Source organism: Leopardus geoffroyi, chromosome D4, assembly GCF_018350155.1.
Source record: "Leopardus geoffroyi isolate Oge1 chromosome D4, O.geoffroyi_Oge1_pat1.0, whole genome shotgun sequence".
NCBI lineage: Eukaryota > Metazoa > Chordata > Mammalia > Carnivora > Felidae > Leopardus > Leopardus geoffroyi.
Window position 1 is genome coordinate 7,920,505 of NC_059342.1, and position 26,008 is coordinate 7,946,512.

Consider the following 26,008-nt stretch of genomic DNA (forward strand, 5'->3'; position numbering starts at 1 on the left):
CATCAAATAGCTGTTACATAACAACATTTTGAAGTCTAGATTATTATATACAGATTACACCTCCATTTAAAAAAATCCCACGTTCTAAAAATTAAGGGAAGATTACCACGTAGGTAATAAAACTTAGGTTTTTCCAAACTACACACATTTTGAAAGTGTTCATAGCCATTTGGGAATTCTAAAACCTGGTGGAGATAGGATATATAACCATATTGTTATTCCCGCTCAGAATTACTATTGTCATTGCAGCAAAGGGGAAAACCAGATGGGAAAAGGTTTGGATTCTTTCCCTTCATAATTGTTTAAAAGCCAAGTTTTGTAAGAAAAACTAATTTTCTGGAAATAAAGTAATACCCCGCTTCATCCAACTTCCTATTTGCAAAAATTACTCCTTGTTGGTGACCTACTAAAAACACTGATTCTCCTCCTACCAAGAATCCCCCAGTTTTTGTTCATTCATCCACAGCTCCCTTAGAAGTAATCCCACCCCAGGGCACCTGGGTGGCTTAGTCAGTTGAGCATCTGACTTTGGTTCAGGTCATGATCTCAAGATTTGTGAGTTCAAGCCCCGCATCAGGCTCACTGCTGTCAGTGCAGAGCCCACTTCAGATCCTCTGTCCCCTACCTCACTGCCCCTCCCCCTCTTGTGGTTGGTCTCTGTCTGTCTCCCTCTCTCTCTCTCTCAAAAGTAAATAAAACATTAAAAAAAAGAAGAAGTAACCCCACCCCTTGTTAATGATTGGCTCAGGAATGGGGGCTAAGACACAGTACTGGCCAGGGAGGTCAAGGGGACCTTGTTGGAAATTTATGGAAAATGTTTTCTTACCTTTAAATGATAACATTGGAAGTGGTGATGAACAGGTTTTAGAACTGGGTCTGCCATTTCATGAAGGCAACAGACAGAGAAGGACAGTGCCCCAAAGAACAACCTCTGGGACAGAATGCTAATACTGCCAGATGAAGCCAACCCTGAAATCTGCCCTACTCTACACTTACTAGTTATGTGAATCAATACATCTCATTATTATTGAAATCACCTGAATTTCTGTAACTTTCAGTGGAAAGAATCCTAATTAATATAGCAAAATTAGCGATTTCATTTAAATCACTAAAATAATGTCAAACTCCAAAAGAATGTTTTACTTTAAGGTAATCCGACTTCTCTATATTTTTCTGTTCTTGGGCTGCTTGTTTGGCATTTTCAGGGGATTGTTTTTATTTTTATTTATTTATTTTTTAATTTTTTTAATTATTGTTTTTTAAATGTTTATTTACTTTTGATAGAGACAGAGTGTGAGCTGGGCAGGGCAGGGGGTGGGCAAATGCAGAGAGAGAGGGAGACACAGAATCTGAAGCAGGCTCCAGGTTCCGAGTTATCAGCACAGAGACCGATGTGGGGCTTGAACCTGCAAACCATGATGAGATCATACCTGAGCCAAAGTCAGACGCTCAACCGACTGAGCCACCCAGGCGCCCTGGGGACTGTTTTTAAACTTAAGATTCTCTATCACTTTACCTACCTCTCACGCAGATGACCATGTATTTATTTCTGCATTTTAATGAATGCTCTCAAAAAATTCTGAGATTTTTGCCTCCTGCGTCTTGAGGTTTCATTGTTATACTAGCTAATTGTGAGTATACCAACTCCTTATAGAGCAAATTGTGTGGCATGGAAAAGTTCAGAGCATTCAATCATCCAGGTGACTCATGAAATTCTAAGTCTTCTCACAGAATGTCAGTGCACATAAAAGTCCCCTAAAGTGTTACCCTGAAGTCCAGGGGTTACTCCACTCAAGTGAGTGCTTTCTGGACCCCACTGGTCCTAACCATTCAAAGGTTCCGTTGTTGGTGAGTTAATGAAAGAATTCACAGTACGAGGAAAATAGAATACAGTGGTATATTTATTGTCAAATGAAGAAAATTGCTTATTTGGTTACTTTTTTTTATTAAAAGACATTTTCCCTAGGTAAAATGCACCACTTTTGATCAAAGTAATTTTGAAATATTAGAGGGAGTCTAAATGATGCAAACTTCATGCTAAGAGTTTATAACCACACTAATAATTTTTTTACTAGGTCACATTTATTTATTACATGTTTTGAACCGGGCACCATACTCAACTCCTTTGCTATGCTGTCTCATTTAGCCTCCATAATACTCCTGTGAAACAGGTTCTAGTGTTTCTTTGACTTTCTAGATGAGAACATGGAGACTTAGTGAGATTAAATCATTTTTCCCAGACTTCCAGAGTCCATGTTCTTGACCTCTATTCTAAATAGTCAACTTATATTCTAAAATAGTCTATTCTAAATCATTAACTTGTGTTCTAAAGGGGCTACAGACTGTTTATACAGTCAACAGTGTGACTGAGTTTCCATAAAGGCAATGTAGTCTTCAGTTGCCTTAATAATAATGGTCAGCTCAGAAGTTCCACTGTGTACCAGTAAGATTACATCTGAGGCGTGTTGCCAAATGATGGGAATCACATGTGAAAACAATAATAGCGAGGAGGCCTTCAGCCAGGGGAGGATGACAAGTATGGCAGGATCTGGAAAAAATCTCATACGGAATCTCATCTGGAAAAAATCTCCTAAATCAGTTAGCCAAGTTGACCATAAATTTTTTTTAAATGCTTATTTATTTTTGAGAAAGAGAGCACGTGAGCAGGGGAGGGGCAAAGAGAGAGAGGGGACAGAGGATCTGAAGTGGGTTCTGTCCTGACAGCATAGAGCCCGATGTGTGGCTCGAACTCCAGAGCTGTGAGATCACGACCTGAGTCGAAGTCGGACGCTTAACCTACTGAACCACCTGGGTGCCCTGGCCATACATTTTTTAAGTGATGTTTTGTTGTTATAGAAAGAATACACAATATTCATTGTAAAAAAAAAAAAAAAAAAAAGAAAGAAAAAGGAAAGAATGTCACATCCCACCACACCTTAGGGCATATCTTTGAAATATATACATATATCCCATAAGTCTCTTTTAATCTAGAATAGTTCCTTCAATAGTTGGGTTGAACATTAAAGGCTAGTTGATCTCCAGAATATTCTACCTTTTTGGATTTATCTGGTTACAGCCTCTTTTAGTGTATTTCCTGTGCAAGTGACTTTAAATGGATAGATTCAAGCGAAACACCATGGACAGAATACCATAGATGATGTGTATACGTCATGTTTTGTATCCCGTCAGGAAACAAATTACTTCTAGTTGATCTACCATTAATCTGCTAAAATTGACCTTCACTGGAATGATTGCACTCTGGACCCACTGTGTGCAACTTTACTTAACCTCTTGTGATTGGAAAGTATTCTATGTGGAATTAGTTTGACACCAAATGAATGTCCAGGTTTCCATCAAACATTCGCCCAAGGATTTTAACCTTGATGCACTTTATCCAAATTGATGTTAACAGAAGTTTTTGAAATGATGTTTTCCTAATTCTCTCATTCCTTCTACTTTCATTAATTGGCATTTAAAGTAGAGTTTTCCTTCATCAACTGCTCTGGGCCTCATTTACCTCCTTTTATTGACATGAAGTTACCTAGATGATGTCTATGAAATGTGACATCCTAGAAGTGTACCACAGAACACATAAAGTCATTGGATATGTTTATAATGCCTGAAGAGAAGAGTAGATAGCCGGCTTTATATATTTAAATCTGGCCCTCTGGAAAAGGAAGTACATCTGTTGTACATTGTTCTGGGGGGGGGGGGAGTTGTGGAAAGTCACAACACAGGGAATAGCTTTCTCATAATTACAGATGCCCCATTAACAGAAAGGTTTTCCTCACAAAGAAGTAAGGAAGTAGTTACCTCTGGAAGTAATCAGAGGGTGAACCTATCATGGCTGTTAGTCCTCGAGACCATCCTCCCCAGCTGAAATATTAGAGGAACACATAACGATGATCAGCAGAATGCAAACCCAGTAGAAACAGTGCCTAGTCTTGTACCGACACCCTGGAAACCATACTTGTCAATCAACAAAATCCTAATAAAGCTAAGTAACATGACCAAATGTCAGAGTTACAAACCAAGTGGGTGCCCTTAGCTTCTCATTCTTCATTCTGAGGGGGACAGACCTAGCTGCTGGGGACACAGGGAAATGATCATGTGTGTAACTCTGAGGGAAGTGAGGATTTTAGGACGGCTCACTGAAGGGTGGACCTTACTTAGTTTCTTCCCTGCATCCAGGCACCACTTACACCCCGCCACTAAGTGCACTGAATCCTAGAACAGCACATTCAACAAAATCTTAGAGGAGTCTGATAAAAATGGTGTATGACTACCTTATTGCTGAGTGTTCTCTGGGCTTCCTACATCCTGCTTTTCTATCCCTGTATGTATTGCCATTCCTTCAAGGATGCAGAAAATAATCCTAAATTGAAGACGACAACATTCTTGGACATGGTTGGAAGACAAGCCACCTATCATGTGCAGTGTATCAGAGCAAATAGAACGTCTGTCCTGAAAATCTTGCGGTCATGGTCCACACCCATTGCCACTGACCTTGTTCATTAACCACAGACAACTCTAGACCAGAACACACGTTCTAAGTGCAAATACTGGTAATATTGACAACTTGGCTCAGTCCGAAGTGACTTGCACTTTGTAAATTACCAAACCAGCAAAATTATAGGAGACCAAGTGCAAAATTATATGTGATGAAGAATGCAGGTGGGTAGACAGGGTTCTCTAATACCATCTGCTGTCTTTCACGGAAGCTGAGTGATTACGATGGCCCAAAATGAAATATGCAATCTTCCCGGCTGGTGGACATAGACCCATTGGTTGTCTCGTGGACTCCTTGAGCTGGGTAGAAGGCACAATATTTGCACATAAGAGAATCTGTGCCAGAGCACATGCTTTCGTGTTGCGTCTCTTACATATCATTGAACCTGCTTGAGTTTTTGGTAGAGTAGGTCTGGCATGGCCTCCTACACTTGGCCAAGAGAGAAAAGAGAACTCTACTTGGAGGAAGATGTGACTAGGTACACCAACACAAAGACTGGCTGTCATTACTAGTGGGTGGGTTGAGTGTAACTTAAAATGCATGGGTACAGGATATATGTCCTTTTACTCTGTACTTTTTGCTTGCTTTTCTCCACATGCCAAGGAGAGCCAGACAAGGCCACCTCCCTGGTCATCTGCTTCTCTCTCCTCCTCTTTCCAGGCAGCTATGTAGTTAGTGACCCAGTCACCCTTGCACTTCCCTCAGATCTGCATTAGAATAATAGTTTGTTGTCTGTGGATTCCCATTTTCCTATCAATCTTCATTATTAGAGATGCATGTTGAGCCCTGTGGGGATGACAAGCAGGAAGGAGATAAGCATTCTAGAATCACAGCAAGAATGCCATCCAACTAGCAACCAATGCCACCTTAATTCCTACATGTGTTTTTAATTCCTTGTCATTGTTGTATATTTCAACTCCCTATAATATGCCATTTTAGAGTATGCTTTCTTAATTTGTCTTAGTCTATAATGAATCTGTGTTTATTTGCACAATATGTGGATGCCCCACCTTTTTTTAATTAAAAGTCATGATGCCTACCTCCTACCTGGAAATCGGACCACAATTCACAGGAGAAAGGCACAGTCCTCCACGAGAATGCCCTCCCTTACACACCAGCCACCAGCCTGGGACTGCTCGGGCCATCCTCACTGCTAACCAGTTGGCCACACAGTCAAGGATTCCCGCTACCCGCCTTAATTTCGCTAATTTGCTAGAATGACTCAGAATTCAGGAAAGCGCTATACTTAGGGTTACAGTTTTACTACAGCAAAAAACAAACAAACACAACAATAAAAAGCAAGTCAAAGGCAGCCAAAGGGAGAGACGCATAGGGCAAGGTTTGGGAGGGTTCCAAACATGAAGCTTTCACCAGCCTCAGGGACACATCATCCTCCTGGCATATCCACATGTGACAATATGCAGAGTATTACCCAACAGGGAAGCCTCCTCTGAGCTTTTGGCATCCAGGGCAGTTATGGGGGCTTGATTACACATTGCCCATGTGGCTGGCCGTTAGGAGTCAGCCACTCCTGGAGGTTCTGGTTAATACCTTGAATCTCTAGTTCTTCTAGAAGTTTGAACTGATACAGCAAATTCCAAAACACCTATCATACATCACATTGGTAGACTCTTCAGAGCAAAAGCTCCCAAGCAAACAAAAACACTCTTATCAGGCAAAATATTCCAGGGGCTAGAGATCTCCCAGCAGCCAAGGCAAAAGACAGAGCTCTCTTTGGGTAAAGCTGATTCTTTCTGCGACACACATCCCAATCCTGTTACAGAGTGTGCGTTTACAACTTGAGGTCTGCATTGAATTGAACGATTTTTTCCCCTTAATCCTGCATAGGGTATTTGAATTACTCCATGCTAAATAAGTGATTTTAAAGTTTTAGTGGTACAGGAATTGAAGTACGCATTTCTACGTGACAAAGAATATGCAGTTGTTTGATTTAGACATAAATAAAGGAGGATCCCAGGCTGCTGCTGTGGGCAGTAAATCTCCCTGAATTATAATAAAACAGAGCAAATAGAATAACAAAAGGAAAAATCCAAGCACAACATTTACAATTAAATTAGGTAATAAAATATCCCCATGAGCCTAAAATATGAACAACTCATGACAAATAAGTCATAGCCGTAGCTCCATCGACATCTGTGTGGTATGAAGGAGAAAGCTGAAGGAAGGCAAAAGGGTGTCCTGAGGATAGGAGAACCTCAAAATCACCAACAGGTACTTGCTAGAAGGTTCCAGGAGACAATCTGAGGACAGAATCTGAAACAGCCAATGTTAGAGTCCAATGCACTGAGATGAGTAAAGGAGTCACTGTACGCTCTGAAATTTTGGAATTGTATGGCCCCAGTAACTGGCAAAACCAGAAACCTATAGGGGCAAAGTCACACTTAGGAGACGCTTCTTGGAATAGAATCTAAATTGAGCAAGACAGGGACACTGGGAAAGAGGAAAGAGAAAACCCAGATAAAAGTGGAAAGGAAGGTAAGAGGCAGCAGACTTTAAAAAGTAAATGGGGCAGTTAAAAAGGGGACATAAATACATAAAAATGAGCAAATCCAACCCAGCAAATTATAAAAGGGATAGCCACGACCAAATGGGACTTCTCCCCATATGCAAGACTGGTTTACCATGTCAATTTATCAGTGGTTTTTTCCATTAACGGAAAAAGGGAAGAAAAAGTATGTGATCATGTACATCAGATATTGGCAAGCTTGTTCTTAAAGAGCCAGACTCTTAATATGTTAAGCTTGAAGGACACATGGACCTCTGCTGCAACTACCCAACACTGCCATGGTAGTGCAAAAGAAGTTATAGACAATACGTAAGAGAATGGGTATAACCGTGTTCCAACACAACGTTATTAAAAAGAGGCAATCGGCTTCTGGTTTGCTGACTCCTGATCTAGAGAGAAGTATTTGTGATACAAGATTTAAAAAACACATCTCGGCAAACTGGGAATAGAAGAAACTTACTGCTTTAATCACACTGAATGTGATTTTGAAATCTATAAAGACCTATAACTAATACGATACTCATGAAGGACTGACAACGTTTCCTGTGAAATTGGCAACGCGACAAGGATGCCTGCTATCACCATTTCTATCCAACTAGGAGCTCCTAGCCAGGCAAATGAACGGGGGCAAAGAAAATGTAAAAAGGATGGAAAGAAAGAAATCTATCATTATTTGCAGATAATGTGATTATCTAGAAAAATCTGGAAGCATCTACATGATCAATAAACTTAACAAGATTGCTGAGTTCAAGGACAACGTTCAAATTTCAAGGAGTGCCTAGCTGGCTCAGTTGGTTAAGCATCCAACTCTTGATTTCGGCTCAGGTCATAATCTCACAGTCCCATCAGGCCGCACACTGGGTGTGGAGCCTGCTTGAGATTCTCTCTCTCTCTCTCTCTCTCTCTCTCTCCCTCTCCCTCCCCAGCTCGTGCTCTCGCTCAAAAAAAAAAAAAAAACAAATTTCAATTGTTTTTCTGTATACCAGCCACATAAAGGGAGAGAGTAAAAAAATTTAAAGTATAAAATACTTTATACTTTAAGGAATAAATCTAACGAAGAAGTACAAAACAGCGACACTAAAAAATACAACACAGTTTTAAAGAAGGTAAATAAGACCGAAGTAAATGATGATACTTAACATGTTCATGAGTCAGAAGACTCTATCTTCTAAAGTGGCCCATTATCCTCAAATTAATCTCTGTACACAATCTGATCCAATAAAAATGCCAGCAGGTTATTATTATTTTTTCAAACAATTACAAGGTAATTATGAAGTTGATATGGAAATGGTATGAACTGGAAAAAAACACCTTAGAATCTTTATTGTTTTTTAAGTTTATTTTATTTATTTTGAGAGAGATAGAGAGAGCAAGCAGAGGAGGCACAGAGAGGGAGAGAGAGAGAGAGAGAGAGGTAGAATCCCAAGCAGTCTCCCAGCTGTCAACACAGAGCCTGTCATGGGGCTTGCTCCCACAAACCTTGGGATCAGGACCTGAGCGGAAATCAAGAGTTGGAGACTTAACCAACTGAGCCACGCAGGTGCCCTGGGACAATCTTTAAAAGGGAGAAAGCTGGAGGACTTAACACTGTAGATGCCAAAATCTATTATAAAGCTACGGTGACTTGAACTGTGATATTTCAGTAAGAACAAACCTACAGAGAAGAGGTGATTCCAGAAAGATCCACATGTACTCAACTAATTTATGACAAATAGGATATACTTTAATGCAGTGGAAAAATGAAAAAATTGTCAATAAATAGTGCTGGATCAATATCAAAATATTTAATAGTATATTATTATACATATTGCATATGTAACATATATCTTATATATATTATAGTATATATATATATATATATACATATATATATGTGTGTATATATATATGTGTATATATATATATACACACAATTGTATACAATATAAATCTTGGCCTCTACCTACCTCACATGATAAATGAAATTCCGGAAAGATTGAAGTTTTAAACATGAAAGGTAAAACAGCTTACCTGTAAACTTTACTGTAAAGGGTTTAGAATTAAACGTAGGGGACCATATTTATGACTTGAGGTAGGCAAACATTTCTTAAACAGCATATAGAAAACACCAGCCAAATTTTTTTTTAATGAGTAACGGTACTATTTTCAAATTTAAAACTTCCATTCATGAGAAGATACTATTATGGGGCTGAAAAGACAACCCAATTAGTAGGAAGAGATATTGTCAATACATATATCTGAAAAGGGACTCATATTCAAAACACAGGGAATTTCACCAAGTCCATAGGAAAATTGACAAAGGACTTGACCACACACTTCATAGAAGAAGCTATCCAAATGGCCAATACACATATGAAAAGGTGTTGAACTTCATTAGTCTACAGAGAAGTCCAAATTAAAACCATAAGAAACTACCTCAGTCCCGCCAGAATGGCTAAAATGAAAGAAAGAAAAAAAAAAGTGTTGTCGAGAATGTGGAATAATTGGGACTCCTATCTAGTGTGGTGGGAGTACGTATTAAGACAATAAACTTGGGGCGCCTGGGTGGCGCAGTCGGTTAAGCGTCCGACTTCAGCCAGGTCACGATCTCGCGGTCCGTGAGTTCGAGCCCCGCGTCGGGCTCTGGGCTGATGGCTCAGAGCCTGGAGCCTGTTTCCGACTCTGTGTCTCCCTCTCTCTCTGCCCCTCCCCCGTTCATGCTCTGTCTCTCTCTGTCCCAAAAATAAAATAAACGTTGAAAAAAAAAAAAAAAAAAAAAAAAAAAGACAATAAACTTTAACAACTTTTTGAAAGAATGTACTGTAGCCAAACATATATACATACTCTATGACCCAGAAATTCCACGTCTAGGTACCCAACAAAAACACAAGCATATGGACAGCAAAAGCGTGTTTAATACATTCAAAGCCATGCTATTGGAAATAGCTAAAAAGTTACTGAAACGCTCATCTACAGTGGGATGGCTAGCCCATAGCATACTTACACAATGTGACACCAAACAGGAATAAGAAAGAACAATGTGGGGCGCCTGGGTGGCTCAGTCGTTTGAGCGACTGACTTCAGCTCAGGTCATGATCTCACAGCTTGTGGGTTCGATCCCCGCATCGAGCTCTGTGCCGACAGCTCGGAGCCTGGAGCCTGCTTCCAGTTCTGTGTCTCCCTCTCTCTCTGCCCCTAACCCACTCACATTCTGTCTCTGTCTCTCTCAAAAAGAAACATTAAAAAAAAAAAAAAAAAAAGAAAGAAAGAACAATGTACATCAGACACCCAATAGGATGAATACCAGGAATACAGTATGGAGCAGAAGAAGTCAGAACAAAAAAAATCCATACTGTACAAATCCCTTTATGTGATATACAAAAACAGAGGAACTGAATCTGTGCCGTTAGAAGGGTAGTTACTCTTGGGGGGTTGTCAACTGGAAAGAGGCCTGAGTGAGGGGCTCTAATGAGGGACTCTGGGGGTTGCTGATGCCCTGCCTGCTTCATGATCTGGGTACTAGTTTTGTGGGTATGTTCCCTTTGAAAATGCAATGAGCAGCGCACTTTGACACTCGTACTTTTCTGTATCTATATTCAATGAAAAACGGTAAGTGGAAAAATAATCCTGGAGAAAAGAACGAGATTTACATGCAAAAAGAATGGCTATAAGGTGACCATCGTTAAATTTGAATGATGGGTCCGTGAGGGCTAATTGTATTCTTTCTGTTACTGTTAAATATGTGGGAAATTTTCTGAAATGTAAGATAAAAATAATTTTTATTGAATAAAAGTAATTATTTAATTAATAACAAAATAATAGTTGAAGAAAAGGGGGAAATTTTTATTAATAAAATAATAATTGAGGAAAAGGGGACAAAATCAAGATAATATGCATATTATTTATAGACACAGAGATGTATAAATATGGGAACAGTGTCCCTGGGGAGGAGGAGAGAGGTGAGGCATGGGGACATTGTGCTTGTTATAAAGTTTTAGGACTATTTGATGTCATAAATATGTGCCTGTATGACTTTAATAAATTTAAAAAAATGAGTTAAACGTCAAAAAAATAAAAATAGTTGGAAGGAAAGAGATGAAGAAGTCCTGTGATTTTAATCTCAAATGATAATAAAACCATGTTTTGGATTCATATTACTTGAAGGAATTGGAATAAAGGAACAGAAATTAGAGTAAAGGGACTTGACATGCTATAATTTCATATAAAGTGTAACACTTATGAACTGAATGAACAGGGAAGAAAATAAAGTGCAGTAACTCCATGCTGAGGAATACATCAGAAACAGGAATTTTGAGACAGCAAGAAATTACATATAACTTAATACTGTACAAATATATTTTAACAAGGTAGTAAATCAATTTTAATTTTTCAAGCTCATTTGACCACATTGCATGGTGGTCAAATCAATAAGCTTGAGAGACATCCCACTAAGTCGTGGTCCAAGGAGAACACTTTGGGGAAATCTGAGCTAAAGACTCTTAATAAGCAAAGAAGGCACTTTGCATTTTATGGGATTAACCTAAGGTAGCAATCCCCTAGAACCCATTAGTTAATCCCACTCACTCCGCCCAGCCACATAGGATTCCTGGGCCTCATGGCAAACTCCTGTAGCTGGGCTACTCAACTCATAACCAGTTACCTACTTCTTTAATTATTTTTTTAATGTTTTTATTGTATTTTTGAGAGAGAGAGAGAGAGAGACGGAGTGCGAGCGGGGGAAGGGCAGAGAGAGAGGGAAACACAGAATCCAAAGCAGGCTCTAGGCTCTGAGCTGTCAGCACAGAGCCTGACACGGGGCTTGTAACCACGAATGTCCAGATCGTGACCTGAGCCGAAGTCAAAAGCTTAACCGACTGAGCCACCAGGCATCCCACCGCTTGCCCACTTCTGCTTTAAGGTTGGAAAAGCAAAATATTTTCTATCCTAAGACTATTGTAGCTTGTGGTAGCCATGTGACTTGGTATTCACCAGGGACACAAAAGCGGAAGTCAACAGGGAAAGATTTTGCGTTCCTGATAACAGGGACAGATACTTTCAGAACCCAGGGAGGTTCAAAACAGATAAACATCGTCCTTAAAAAACAATCTTATTTTTTTTAGACTAAAAAAAAAAAAATCTTCTTGAGGTTGATCCCTTTCAGTGTGATGTTGTTAGAGAACCCTAGTATGCATCAGGATCTATCTTTAAAGCCAATATTTAAATCCATATATCCACTTCTAATGTTTGATTAAATTTAGTATAGAACTGCTCCCGATCCACAATGACAACAACAAATGTGCAAACACTTTTCCGTATGGAACTTGCTCAGGAAGCTGTTATACTCAGTTATAGCTAAAAGTATTCTAAAACTAAACTCAATGCGCAATTTACGTATAGTAGTATATTTAGAATAGCGTCTCTCTTCAATAACACACGATCTGAGTGATCTGATAGCATAATGGGTTCAATAATTATCCATTCAGCCACAGAAATGCTTGTCTAGGGAATTGAATCACCTCAATTATCCAGTATGGGGATTCATAATGAAATATCGAATAGGTTTTATCTAAATTTGTTTACTATTTTCTTCTTGCAAATGTGCCTGTAAATTATGTAATTTGTCTAGATGGTAAACGTGATTTAGTAGAAGCAGCATAATTTTGGGAGTCAGAACTAGTTTCCAGCCTTAGCTATGTCACTCACCAGATGTGGGATTTGGGTAAATTACTTAAACTCTCTGAGTCTTCCTCTCTCCATCTATGAAATGGGACGTATGAACACTCCTTCTGTAATTAATCTAAGTAATCGACAGAGAATGTAATCAGTACATGTGGGTTCCTTTCCTGTTCTCATAAAATCCATCTCAAAGGTCACTGTCATTGATTAAGATACTGAGGGTTCCAAAGCAGTTAGGAACACCACATCTTTCATTTTAGCCGTTTAAAGCAATCGTTAGAATTTTTTTTTTTTTTTTTTTTTTTCAAATCACTCAGACAAAAACAACGTATCTGTTCCGGTAGGGTTCTACTGGTAAGATCTCTGGCCACATTCAGGGGATGAACCATTTTACTTATGCCTTCCCACTGATGATGAACCTGGTAACACCAGAAGGGAAGCAAATGTTAAAAAAATGAAAGGCTCAGTTCGGGGACGGGTTGGGAGAGGGGAGTTTATACAGATGTGATTACAAACCGTTGGATGATACGCTGTCTTGTACCACAAGTCTCTGGGCGGGGGGGAGAGCATGTCCTACCCTAGTAAGAGAGGGAAGGAAAAGATACAGATGTGCCATCCTTTGCCTTTGATTCTTCTGTTTGATAAAAAATAAATCATTTTCCCTTGGCCGAACGAATATAGTGATGACCCAGGAGATTTTCAGGGCCTTCCTGGAGAATCACAATCAGTTTTTCTGCACGGGTTGGGTAGGTGTGCTTCCCCTGGCGATTTGATCAGAGCCTTCGCTGTGGCCATCATCATTCTCCTGCTCCTGCTCCCCTTGAGAACCCTGAGCGGCAGGGAGACAGAGCGGCTGAGGGGGGTTAAGTAAAGCAGAGGAAAAGTGGAGGTTCACGGAGAACCATTTCAGCGGAGTGTGTGTAGTAAATCGATAGGGAACTTTACTGGCACCAGTCTGTAGGAATCTGCTTTGGTTTTTTTTGGGTTTTTTTTTTTTTTTTTCTGAAAACATTCTATAAATCTAACAATGAATAGTATATACCTCCTTTCGGTCAGAAACATGTACTACCAATGAGTAGGGGAAATATAACCTCTGCTTTGTAACGCCAGTGAAAAGCTCAGCGGGCAATAGTGATACTCAGAATAGATAACCCAGAAGGCCGATTCCCCGAACCAATCAGCAGGAAGAAGCTGGGCTGAATGGGCGAAAGTCACCTGGGGAGGTTATTGAAAATACATCTTCCCAGACTGTAGCCCCATGGATTTTGGTTCTATAGGGCGATGAGGGGGCCCAGGAACATGTATTTTTGAAACCTTTCCAGGTAGATGAAACACTTCCGGTGCGTACATAAAATAATGCGTAATGCATTTGCAATAAAGAATGAGGAATTTTAGGTTACAGACACAGGCCAATGGTCAAGATACTTGGACTGAAAGTAGCAAGAGTGTGTATCATTTGCTCCCAGTGCTGCTAAAAAGAAGGATGAATATACATATTTGCTTATATAGGTGTGAAATATCTCTGGAAGGTTCTACAAAAAGACGATACTATGGGTTTTGCCTCTAGAGTCAAGAACTGGGTGGTTGGCAGATAGGAGTGGGAGAGAGCTTTTATCACAGCCTAACCTTTTGTATCTTCTGAAATTTGAGCCAAGAGTATTATGTATTCAGAAAGGACTGAAAAATAGTATTTCTGCAATGCCCATGACAAAATGTGGCTTATAAATAACTTTCCAAATAAGTCTGATGTTCACCCAGGGCTTTCTCACATCCCTCAGAGGTTAAGGATTTCTCCTTCTATGAAGGTAGAACACCCGAAAGCTAACCACAGGGTACTTACGTGAGTGTAAATGCTACATTCCTGGAAATATCACTTAATTCCAATCAGTGGAGTTCACAACTAACTGTCACTAGATCTGATAAAGGATGGCAGGTCTGTTCACCAGCTAATTAGCCACCTCTTGAAGAAAATAGCAAAAACACAGTTTATAATGTATTCAGCCAGTTGGCTTTGAATTATGTAATTCCTGATTATTTTTAATAATTGGAAGAGATATGAATTACTTCAAAATATATACAGAGTCTTTATTAATGTTTTAGAACCTCCCCACCTCAAATTAGGGAAGTTCAACATCCCGTGAAATGTAGCCATGTTGTTCTTGATTAGCCTTCTCAAAAAAAAATCTTCACTGAAAATATATTTTGATGGGATTCATTTGGCTTTTATTTAGAGTTGCTCAAGGACACCCACTTGAAACTGTTTTTCTGCATTTTCTTTGAATCTGTTAAAGACGTGGTCATTGTGTTCCTCGATGCCACTTGAATAAATCATAATTTCCCCACTTAAAATTTTGCACCAGAAAAATGGTTTTAAGAACCGGATGCTTCCTGGGGCGCCGGAGTGGCTCAGTCGGTTAAGCATCTGACTTCGGCTGAGGTCATGATCTCACGGGTTGTGGGTTTGAGCCCTGCATCGAACCCCGCATCTGTGCTGACAGCTCAGAGCCTGGAGCCTGGTTCGGATTCTGTATCTCCCTCTCTCTCTGCCCCTCCTCTGTTCACGCTCTGACTCTATCTCTCAAAAAATGAAATAAAAAAAAAAACCTTAAGAACCGTATGCTTCCTCTTACAAAGTGAGAACTTCTGCCAAGAACCTGGGGGTTGAACTTGATGTTCAATCATAGTCTATGGCAGATTTCCTAATTGTCCAAATTTTGGGATCATCCAGCCTTGGGAAAGGAGAAAGGAAAAGCAAATATACCCTGTTTATAAAATTTACATAGCATAATTATTTATTATTTTTATTTTAGAGAGAGAGCGTGCTCCTGTGTGAGCAAGGGACTGGCAGAGAGAGAAAGGGAGAGAGAGAATCCTAAGCAGGCTCCACACTCGGTGTGGAGCCCAATGCAACGCTTGATCCCACAACCCTGGGATCATGACCTGAGCTGAAATTGAGAGTTAGATTGTCAACCAACTGAGCCACCCAGGCATCCCCATAGCATAATTTTTTAAAAGTAAGCAAAACAACCTTGCACTGGGTAACAATGTTCACAATTTCTGGTTTCAGTTAAAGTTTGGACCTCTATGCAAGGTAAAGCAATTGAGTGGACAATAATCAGGTTCTTTTCTTTGAGAGGATCTTGAGGATAAACAAGCCAATGAGAAAAGTTCACAATTTTAGGGGCACCTGGGTGGCTTAGTCGGTTGGGCGTCCGACTTCAGCTCAGGTCATGGTCTCACAGCTTGTGGGTTCAAGCCCTGCATCAGGCTCTGTGGTGACAGCTCAGAGCCTGAAGCCTGCTTCGGATTCTGTGTCTCCCTTTCTCTGCTCCTACCCCGCTCACACTCTTGTCTCTGTCTCTGTCTCTGTCTCTCTCTCTCTCTCTCTCTCAAAAATAAACACTAAAAAAAAAAAGTTCACACTTTTGATGTAGTAATCCTTTTTATTTTCCAGCTACTTTTTCTTTCTCTTTCAAATTTTTATTTAAATCCTAGTTAGTTAACATATAGTGTAATCATGGTTTCAGGAGTAGAACTCAGTGATTCATCACTTACATACAACACCCAGTGCTCATCACAAGCGCCCCCCTTAGGACCCATCACCCATCACCCAGCTAGCCCATCGCCTACCCAACTCCCTCCATCAACCTTAAGTTCTCTATCATGAAGAGTCTTTCATGGTTTGTTTCCTTCTCTCTTTTCCCCCCTTCCATATGTTCATCTGTTTTGTTTCTTAAATTCCACATGCGAGTGAAATCATATGCTATTTTTCTTTCCCTGACTGATTTATTTCCCTTAGCATAATACACTCTAGCTCCATCCATGTTGCTGCAAATGGCAAGATTTCATTCTTTTTGATGGCTGAGTAATATTCCATTGTATATTTATACCATTGATGTAGCAATTGTTGAGTGGGTTGGCTAATGAGCACACGCCTTAAATGGATGGACAGGAACAGTGAGGGAAACGCTCTAAGGGGTGAGTGTCCAACTAGAAGAAAAACTAATATGTTTAACTCATTGTCACCATATGATGGTGCCTTGGGAACCAATCAAATTCTCCTGCTTTTCTCTAGTCTTTTCCTTGGTGTTAGGACCCATCTAAGAAAAATGACTAATCTGTATCTGGCAGAATATTCAGACCATAAAAGAAATCTGCTTGAACTAAGGGTATAAAAATAATGTGGCTTATAACTACTGACTGTAAAATGGTGCAGCCACTTTGGTAAACAGACGGACAGTTCCCCAAAAGGTTACGGATACAGTGACCATGTGGCCCAGAAACTCCACTCCTAGGTGTTAGTTTCCTGTTTGTCCACCTTACCCGGTAACTTCAATTAGTCAGTAGATGCATTAGAGAAGAGAGATAAATTATTTCCCATTCTTAACTCAAGAGTCAACTAGAATAGATAGTAATTATATTGGACTCTGTTTATTGCCTCTATTTCTTTCTGTTTTATACATGCATCTTTGTTTTTCTAGGTATATTGCACACTCAAAATTTTGCACTAAAATAATGCATTATCTGACTAAAAATAAACATACCTAGGGGCACCTAGGTGGCACAGTTGGTTAAGCGTCCAGTTCTTGATCTTGGCTCAAGTCATGATCTCTTGGTTTGTGGGATTGAGCCCCATGTGGGGGTCCATACTGTCAGCACTGAGCCTGCTTGGCATTCTCTCTCTCCCTCTGTCTCTGCCCCTCGTCCAGTTGTGTGCACTCTCTCTCTCAAAATAAAGAAATAAGCTTAAAAATAAAGATATCTAGTATTGATTATTAAAAATATAGAAAAACATCTTGAGCCTAGTACCCAAAGAAACTTCTGTTAATATTTTGCTACTTTATACTTCTTCTCAGGATGTATTTACATGTTTATACACATTCGTTTTATGAAAGTGGGAGCACATGTTTCACAACTGTCCTAAGCTAATTTTCCCAATTTCATGAAATTATCTACTACAGTATAATCCTCATGATTAGAGATATTATCTCACATGGACCTACCATATGCTTTTTGAACTGCCTGTCCCTGAGAAACAGATTCTAAGAAAGAGATTTGTGTTGTGTGTAGTAACTTCATTGATGAGCACCCTTGGGATGAACCCTTCAATGGGCTGGTAAAGGAAGTAAATTTGAGTCAAGGGGGGGAGTGGAACTACACTGAAGTTGCAATAAGGAGTCTGGAAGCTATGGGGCACCTGGGTGGCTCAGTTGGTTGAGCATCCAACTCTCGGTTTGGGTTAAGGTCATGATCTCATAGTTTGTGAGTTCGAGCCCCGCTTCGGGCTCTGAGCTATCAGCAAGGAACCTGCTTGTGATTCTCTCTCTCTCTCTCTCCCCCTCCTCCACTAGCTCTCTCTGTATCTCTCTCAAAATAAATAAACTTTAAAAAAAAAACAAGAGCCTGGAGCTCTGGAGCTGGGATGGTCCTTCAGAGTTGTCCCTCCTTAAGGCAAAGGGCCTGAGTCCTTGAACCCCTTTATCATCCAATAACTGAATGGGGACTGTGCCCCAGGAGTAGGTGTGGCCTTGGGCAAAGTACCTCTTTTAGCTAGGGCGATTCACAGCTAAAAATTCAGCTGAAAGCCATTAGTTGTCAATATTATGAGCAACTCAGGTAATAAATTCCTCAGTCCTGAACAAGGAATCTAGATGACACATAACAGTACTTGCTGAAGTCTATTTCCTGTGCCACTTGAATTCACTTACGTATTTTGTTAAGTTTTCATTGTGTCCTTACTCTACTGTTTATTGTAGATTTCACACAGACTTGGCCAACATTTCTGCCTGATCTAACCAGTGTATATGATGGGGTGACACCCACCCCCATGTCTTGTGGGTCCAGACCGCTGCACCATGAATTTTTCAATCCATGGGTGTTGGCACTTACCCAATCATTGTCAAAACTGGGCAGTATAGCATATCAAGAGATTCCCAACGGAACCACATGGGTACCATTCTTCCCTGCCCTCATCGTGAAGCAGTAGCCATGCCTCCCCCTGACGCTCAGAGTCAGGCACCCATGTCAGGATCGTGACTCCTTTTTCTCTGCACTACTTTCTTTGCTTTCTTCTCCTCATGAGGACCCTAGTTTTAGCTGAAAGTTTGATGGGACTGTTGTTGCATCTTTTGACAGAACATTTCTCCCTTTGCGGGGGACAGAACATCGAGACCTACATTGTCTAGAATTGTAGCAACGGGAAGCACCAATTCTCCAAGTTGGTCCCTTGGAGGGACTTCTACTCACTACTCCTGCTCACTACTTCCTGCTCTTGGGCACCAGACCCGTATATTCTACCTACCGGGGGACATGGCACCATATAGTAGTCATGGATCTAGGGTGTTACTAGGTCTTAGAGCATAAACCCTAAGCCCTAAGCCCTAAGTTACTAGGTCTTAGAGCATAAGCTTATGCTTAGAGCACAAGCATAAGGCAATTGCCTCAGTTACACTTGCAAAAGTCCACTCTATCAGACTGGCAACCTATGGGTGGTGCAGTATGTCATCAAAACAGTGGGCCCCACAGTCATGTGTTTACTGCTATCATCTCCTTTGTTGTCCAGCGCATCCTTAATCCATTGCAATGTTGTGCAAGATCCCATGTCAGGGGATCAGATACTTTGTGAGCCCATGAATTGTGGTGCTGTCTGAGGTCCTGTGGACTGCAAAGGCAGAACCAGACCTGGACTATCTGTTGATTCTAGCCAAGATGCATTGCAGAATGGAAGGGGTTTAGAGTGGTCAGTTTATCGCCACAAAGCTGGTTGGTGTCCTCGAAGATGATGCCATATCAGCATTTAGCACTGGTCTCTGTTGCTGGGAGGTGGGATATCTGGCACTGGCAGTAGCAAGATTAACCTTGACGAATGGCAGCCATTCTGGGCCTATGCATAGCCTCCATCCCTGCTACTGTGACTTCTCTGTTCATGTGACCATTATGCCAGCCCTGGAATGGCTAATAACAGAGGCTAGCTGCTAACAACTGGCCATGCCATTCTGTGTTTTTCATTGTTTAGGGCCTCTTCTACAAAGAATGATGAAGGAGAAGAGGATGCTCTCCAGAAGGCATTTTTACACGTGATGCCAAGATCTTCACACGTGGGCTCATTCCCATTGGCCCACCCATGTAAATCTTCCCCAGGTGCCCTGGTCACCAGTCTGCTAATTTTTCTCTTTCCAGGTCCCTGAACAATGAGCTACACCATTTCCCTAGGTTCATGAACTGGTATAGAGGGTCATTTTGGTCCGTCATTCTTTCCACGCAAGGCGGATGACCAGATGCATTGCCTGAAGCTCTGCCCATTGTGAGGATTTCCCTTCACACGTTTCTTTCAGAGACACTCTTGAGTGTAGCTAGTGCAACAGCAGCCCATTTTTAGCTTGCGCTCCATATCAGGATGACCCATCTGTGAACCATCTGTTGGGCTTCTCCCTCCCTGGTAAGCTAATCACCAGGGACCTGTCATGTGGCCATAGGTTTGTGTTGAAGGAAAGATGCCAATGCAACTTAATTGTGCTCTCTGTCCTGCCGATGCTTGGTTCTGGATTTACCTCTTCCATCTTATGGATTGCTGCTGAGTCTGCCCCACCCTATGACTTCACACTTCTCAGAGAAGGACTCGGCTGCAAGCCATCCGCTGTCACTACTCCAGCAGCTGGAGGAACAAATGCCTTAGCTCATTCCTGAAAAAAAAAAAAAAAAAAAAAAAAGAACTTCCGTTCTCTGAAGCTGAGAATTTGAGGTGCTCCTTGGTTTCTCGTTTGCTTTTTTGTTTGTTTGTTTTTTGCTATTTGTAACACAACTTTCAAAGTTCCTATTGTAAGCAGATAGTTTATAAAAATCAGAGATAGAAACCGAAAATGGGCAAGTAATGAGATGATCAGAACCAAAATGAGGTGACGTGGGTTCTAGCCCTAGCTTTGCTATTATCTTTGAATTTTGTAGTTGACTGGTCATTTCACTTCTCAGAGCCTTAATTGCCTTATCTACATTATGAGACGGTTGAATGAGGCCAATTGTTCCCAGTCTAGAGTCTACTGTGAAGGTAATAAAAATTCAAGAGCTATTTCCAGTATTTTATAAAGTCTAATGAAAATAATTTATCTATCCCCGATAAGGTTGAGGAGGGATCAGGTGGGGGACACTGCACTGGCAATTTAGGCAAGCAAGAGAGCAGTATCAGATAAACCCTGGAGAATAAAAGAATTGTAGACCACCATTACATGATAAGTATTTCCAAGGTCATCTGGTCCAAATCAGTAACAGGTGCACAAATCCCCTCGTTATTATTATGAACCATCCTCAGGGCGCCTGGGTGGCTCAGTTGGTTGAGAGTCTGGCTTCAGCTCAGGTCATGATCTCACAGTTCATGAGTTCGAGCCCTGCGTCTGGCTCTGTGCTGACAGCTCAGAGACTGGAGCCTGCTTCTGATTCTGTGTCTCCCTCTCTCTCTGTTCCTCTCCCACTCGTGCTCTGTTTCTCTATCTCTCTCTCTCTCTCAAAAATAAATAAACATTAACAAATTTTTTAAAAAAAATTATGAACCATTCTTTGAGCTCTTCCAGTATCATGAGGAGGCTGTTGCAGTCTCAGAGGGCTCTACTAATTACATTGTCTAGATGTACTATTAGTTGTTGGTCTCCTCTCCTCACCTCACATACTCTTCTCCAGTTTATTCCAGTTGAGCTTCAGAATGCACCATTCTATTGAAACTGGCAAATCCAGTGGTCTCTATTTTGTGTAGCAACGTTGGACTCAATTGACCCTTCCTTCCTTGAAATTATTTCTTCTCTTGGCCTCTTGGCTAGCATGTCTCCTGCCTTTCCTCCTAACTCACTGGTTGAGCCTTCTCAGTCTTGTATTCTGGCTCCTCCTTTTCTTCTACCTGATCTCTAAATAGTGGAGTACCCATTGGCCTGGTAACTTGGCCCTATCCTCTTAAGGGGTATAGCCTTTCTCATGGTTTCAGGTAGCTTAAGGCTTTCAAATCAATATCTTCCCTTTGTCACCTCTTCTCTGAAACTTAGATTCAAATATCCAAATTCATACTAGACAGTTGTTCTTGAATGGCTAATAGGCATTTAAACTTAATTTGTCTATAAGAGAAATTTTTGTTTTTCCCTACCCAAACCCATTCCTTCCCCAAACTCCCAAATATCTGAAAATGGCACCTTTCTATAGATTTCTAAGGCCAAAAGCTTAGAACACATCCATCATTCAGCTCTCTCTTTCACCAAAGAATTCCCAAGTTCCATCACTCTAACTCCAAAAGCTACCCCAAATCTGACTATTTCTCTTTCTGTCCATTACCCTATCTCCTGCTAAGTCATCTCCATATCTTTGCCTGGACTACTACTATAACCTTCCAATTCATCTCCTTTCTTGCTGTCTTGCTTTCTGTGATCTAATCTCCATGTAATACCATGATGGGTGTATGCAAATACAATCAGATCACATCACTCCTCTGCTTAAAATCTACCAAATGCCTGGCTTCTGATTGAAGCTACTGTCTTGAAGCTACGGTCTCGATATCTTATCTTGTCCTACAATGCTGTAAATGATCTGGACTCTGCATCCCTGAACTTCTCATAAACATTATCCACCCTAGCCACAGCCTTCCAGCCTAATTGGCCTTCTCTCTCACCTTAGAATCCTTGTACTAGATGCTGCCTTTCCTTAGAATGGTGAGCCTCACAGTCCTGGACGCTTATCGTCATTCGTGTCTTGGTGAGACGTGATGCTCCTTAGAGAGGCCTCCCCGGCCACTCAGTCCAAAGCAAACATCCAGAAAGTCCTACCTTTATGCCCTGTTCAGTTCTCTTCGAATGCTTTCTATACTTCCTGGCCTTCCTTTGCCTGTTTGCGTCTTCTCACTAGAATGTGAGTTATAGGAGAGCGGCAACACTGTCTGCCTTCTTTTTGTTCTTTTCTTGGGACTTGGGAGAGAGTTTAGCACACAGCTCACTAAAAATTTGCTACAGGGATAAAGGAATCAGGAGACTCCGGGACCCACAGAATCCAGCCTAACATTGGCAACGGCTCCCCAGCTCCTGTTTCTCAAATTTTGGGGAAGAAGATTTGGGGGAAGAAGATTTACAGCATTTACAGATTTACAGTCATTTTGGGGAAGAAGATTTACAGCAGTAAACACAGTAGACAAGAAATGTCAATTGGCCAACAGGCACATGAAAAGATGCTCAATGTCGCTCCTCATCAGGGAAATACAAATCAAGACCACACTCAGATATCACCTCACGCCAGTCAGAGTGGCCAAAATGAACAAATCAGGAGACTATAGATGCTGGAGAGGATGTGGAGAAACGGGAACCCTCTCGCACTGTTGGTGGGAATGGAAATTGGTGCAGCCACTCTGGAAAACATGTGGAGGTTCCTCAAAAAACTAAAAATAGACCTACCCTATGACCCAGAAATAGCACTGCTAGGAATCTACCCAAGGGATACAGGAGGGCTGATGCATAGGGGCACTTGTACCCCAATGTTTGTAGCAGCACTCTCAACAATAGCCAAATTATGGAAAGAGCCTAAATGTCCATCAACTGATGAATGGATAAAGAAATTGTGGTTTATATACACAATGGAGTACTACGTGGCAATGAGAAAGAATGAAATATGGCCCTTTGTAGCAACGTGGATGGAACTGGAGAGTGTTATGCTAAGTGAAATAAGCCATACACAGAAAGACAGATACCATATGGTTTCACTCTTATGTGGATCCTGAGACACTTAACAGAAACCCATGGGGCAGGGGAAGGAAAAAAAAAAGAGGTTAGGGTGGGAGAGAGCCAAAGCATAAGAGACTCTTAAAAACTGAGAACAAACTGAGGGTTGATGGGGGGTGGGAGGGAGGGGAGGGTGGGTGATGAGTATTGAGGAGGGCACCTTTTGGGATGAGCACTGGGTGTTGTATGGAAACCAATTTGACAATAAATTTCATATATTGAAAAAAAAGAAATGTCAATTGGCCAGAGATGTAATAAAATTAACTTCGTGATAGAACTTGCTTCATGTGTATGTACACATTTTCCTTATATCAGATCATCCATAGGACTGCAATTTATTCTGATGGGCCACCTCCGCTCAGAGTAAAGTGAGAGGTAACTTTCACGGTAATTTTTACAGAATACTTGCATCGCGTTGTATTGTTTCACACAAAGTCCAAGACGTTTGCCCAGGCCGGTTAGACCACTTTTCTTCTTGACAGTCCAGTTAAAAATCAAATGGCAATGAGTTTGTGATTGATCTTGCTGGGTTATGGGACATCACTAGATATTTTTAAATACCCTAACTTGAGTAATTATACAGCATTTTTCTGCAGCCAGATTTACTCCACGAGAAACACAAGCAAACTCCGATTCTCAAACCTGACCTGATCATTCCTTCCTTCCCCATCATTCCCTTTCTGGATTGAACCACCACCAGAAGTCTAATCATCAGTTTGTCATCCAACAAAAGGAAAATTTCTATTGTGCTTTATCGGTAACGACAACGTATTGAGTGCTTAACAGGTACCAGCCACGGTTCTCTGTGTTTTACATAGCTTAATTTGTTTAATCCTAATGACACATGTACTGTTATTTTGACCATATACAGATAGGAAAACTGTAGCACAGAGCAGTTAAGTAACTTGAGTAAGGTTAAACAGCTAGGAAGCAGTGAAGCTGGGCTGTATACCCAGGCCAGTCTAACGCTATAACCGCTACACTACTGTGTAAAGTGACAAAACTCTGATCTTTCCATTTGCTTTTATAATCTCCTATTACTCCTGTCACTTCTACAGCGTGCTAAATAGGGACTAGTGTCTTATCCGGGAAAGACATCCCAATTTCTTTAAAAGTTGCTCATCTTACATGATTCCAAATCTCTCCATCACCCAGATCACCTGTGGAAATACAGGCATGTCTGTGCATCCTCTTAAAGGGTCAGACCTAAGCATTAGTCGAAGTGTGGGTTTAGCTGTATATAGAGAGAGATGATCAATTTCTTCTTCCTGGATACATAATTTAATTAATGTAGTATCAAATCATCTTAGGCTGTTTGGTGGCCACATCATACTCTGTACTTGTATTTCTATGAAATACAATTTTCACAGGCTCCTTAGAGGTGCTCTATGTACTTCCCCAAACACCTATCAGGAACCAAACAAAATGAAAGCTTCAGTATAGCAACAATAATCTGAAAGGGGATGGGGCATCCAGGTGGCTCAGTCAGTCAAGCGTCCGACCTCGGCTCAGGTCATGATGTCATGGCTCGTGAGTTCGAGCCCCATGTATGGCTCTGTGTGGACAGCTCAGAGCCTAGGGCCTGCTTTGATTCTGTGTCTCCCTCTCTCTCTGCCTTCCTCTGCTCACATTCTGTCTCTCTCTCTCTCTTTCAAAAATGAATAAATAAACATTAAAAAAGTTTTTTTTTAATCTGAAAAAGGATTTCCCTTAACATCAAGGGACACATACATGTTCAAGCCTAATATCCTTTAAAAGAGTATACTCATGAAAAGATTTTAAAAACCCTAAAAGCATTTTAATTTTGTAAACATTAAAATGATGAAGTAAACCAAGAAACATTGTTCTCAAAGTTACTTTAAGGCCTACTTACAGTACAGGAAAGGAAAATAATAAAAGCCCGCAGCAATTAGAAGCCTTCTGCTATACACATTTAGGGGGAAAAGATAGTATACAGAAAGAAAGAAAGAAAGAAAGAGGGAAAAAGGAAAGAAAAAAGGGGAAAAAAGAAAGAAAGAAAGAAAGAAGGAAAGAGAGAAAGGGAAAAAAGAAAGAAAGAAAAAAGGAAAGAAAGAAAGAAAAAGAAAGAAAGAGAAAGGGAAAAAAGAAAGAAATAAAAAAGGGGAAAGAAAGAAAGAAAGAAAGAAGAAAGAAAGAAAGAAAGAAAGAAAGAAAGAAAGAAAGAAAGAAAGAAAGAAAGAAAGAAAAGAAAGAAAGAAAGAAAGAAAGAGAAAGAAAGAAAGTTTGATTTCACTGAAATCTTTCTCCGTCTCCTGCTGTAAAGCTGTACCATTGCTAAGTTTCCTGGCTGCTTGTTGTTTAGTATGTTCCCCTGCGTTACTCTCTGGATTCAGCTATTAGCACTATTTGTAATACCTGTGTGATCCTGGAGCCTTTCTGTAAAGAGTGAGTTCAATGATCTAGTCTAAAACTTCCTGATTTGACCTTTCTGTCTTGGTGAGACGTTTGACCGTGGGGCTGTGACACTGCAGAGTTGCCGTTGACCACGCGTGAGCTGTTCATGAATTGTTGTTGGCTCGTCTTTTTTTTTCCCCCCTATGTGATATTGGGTAGAGT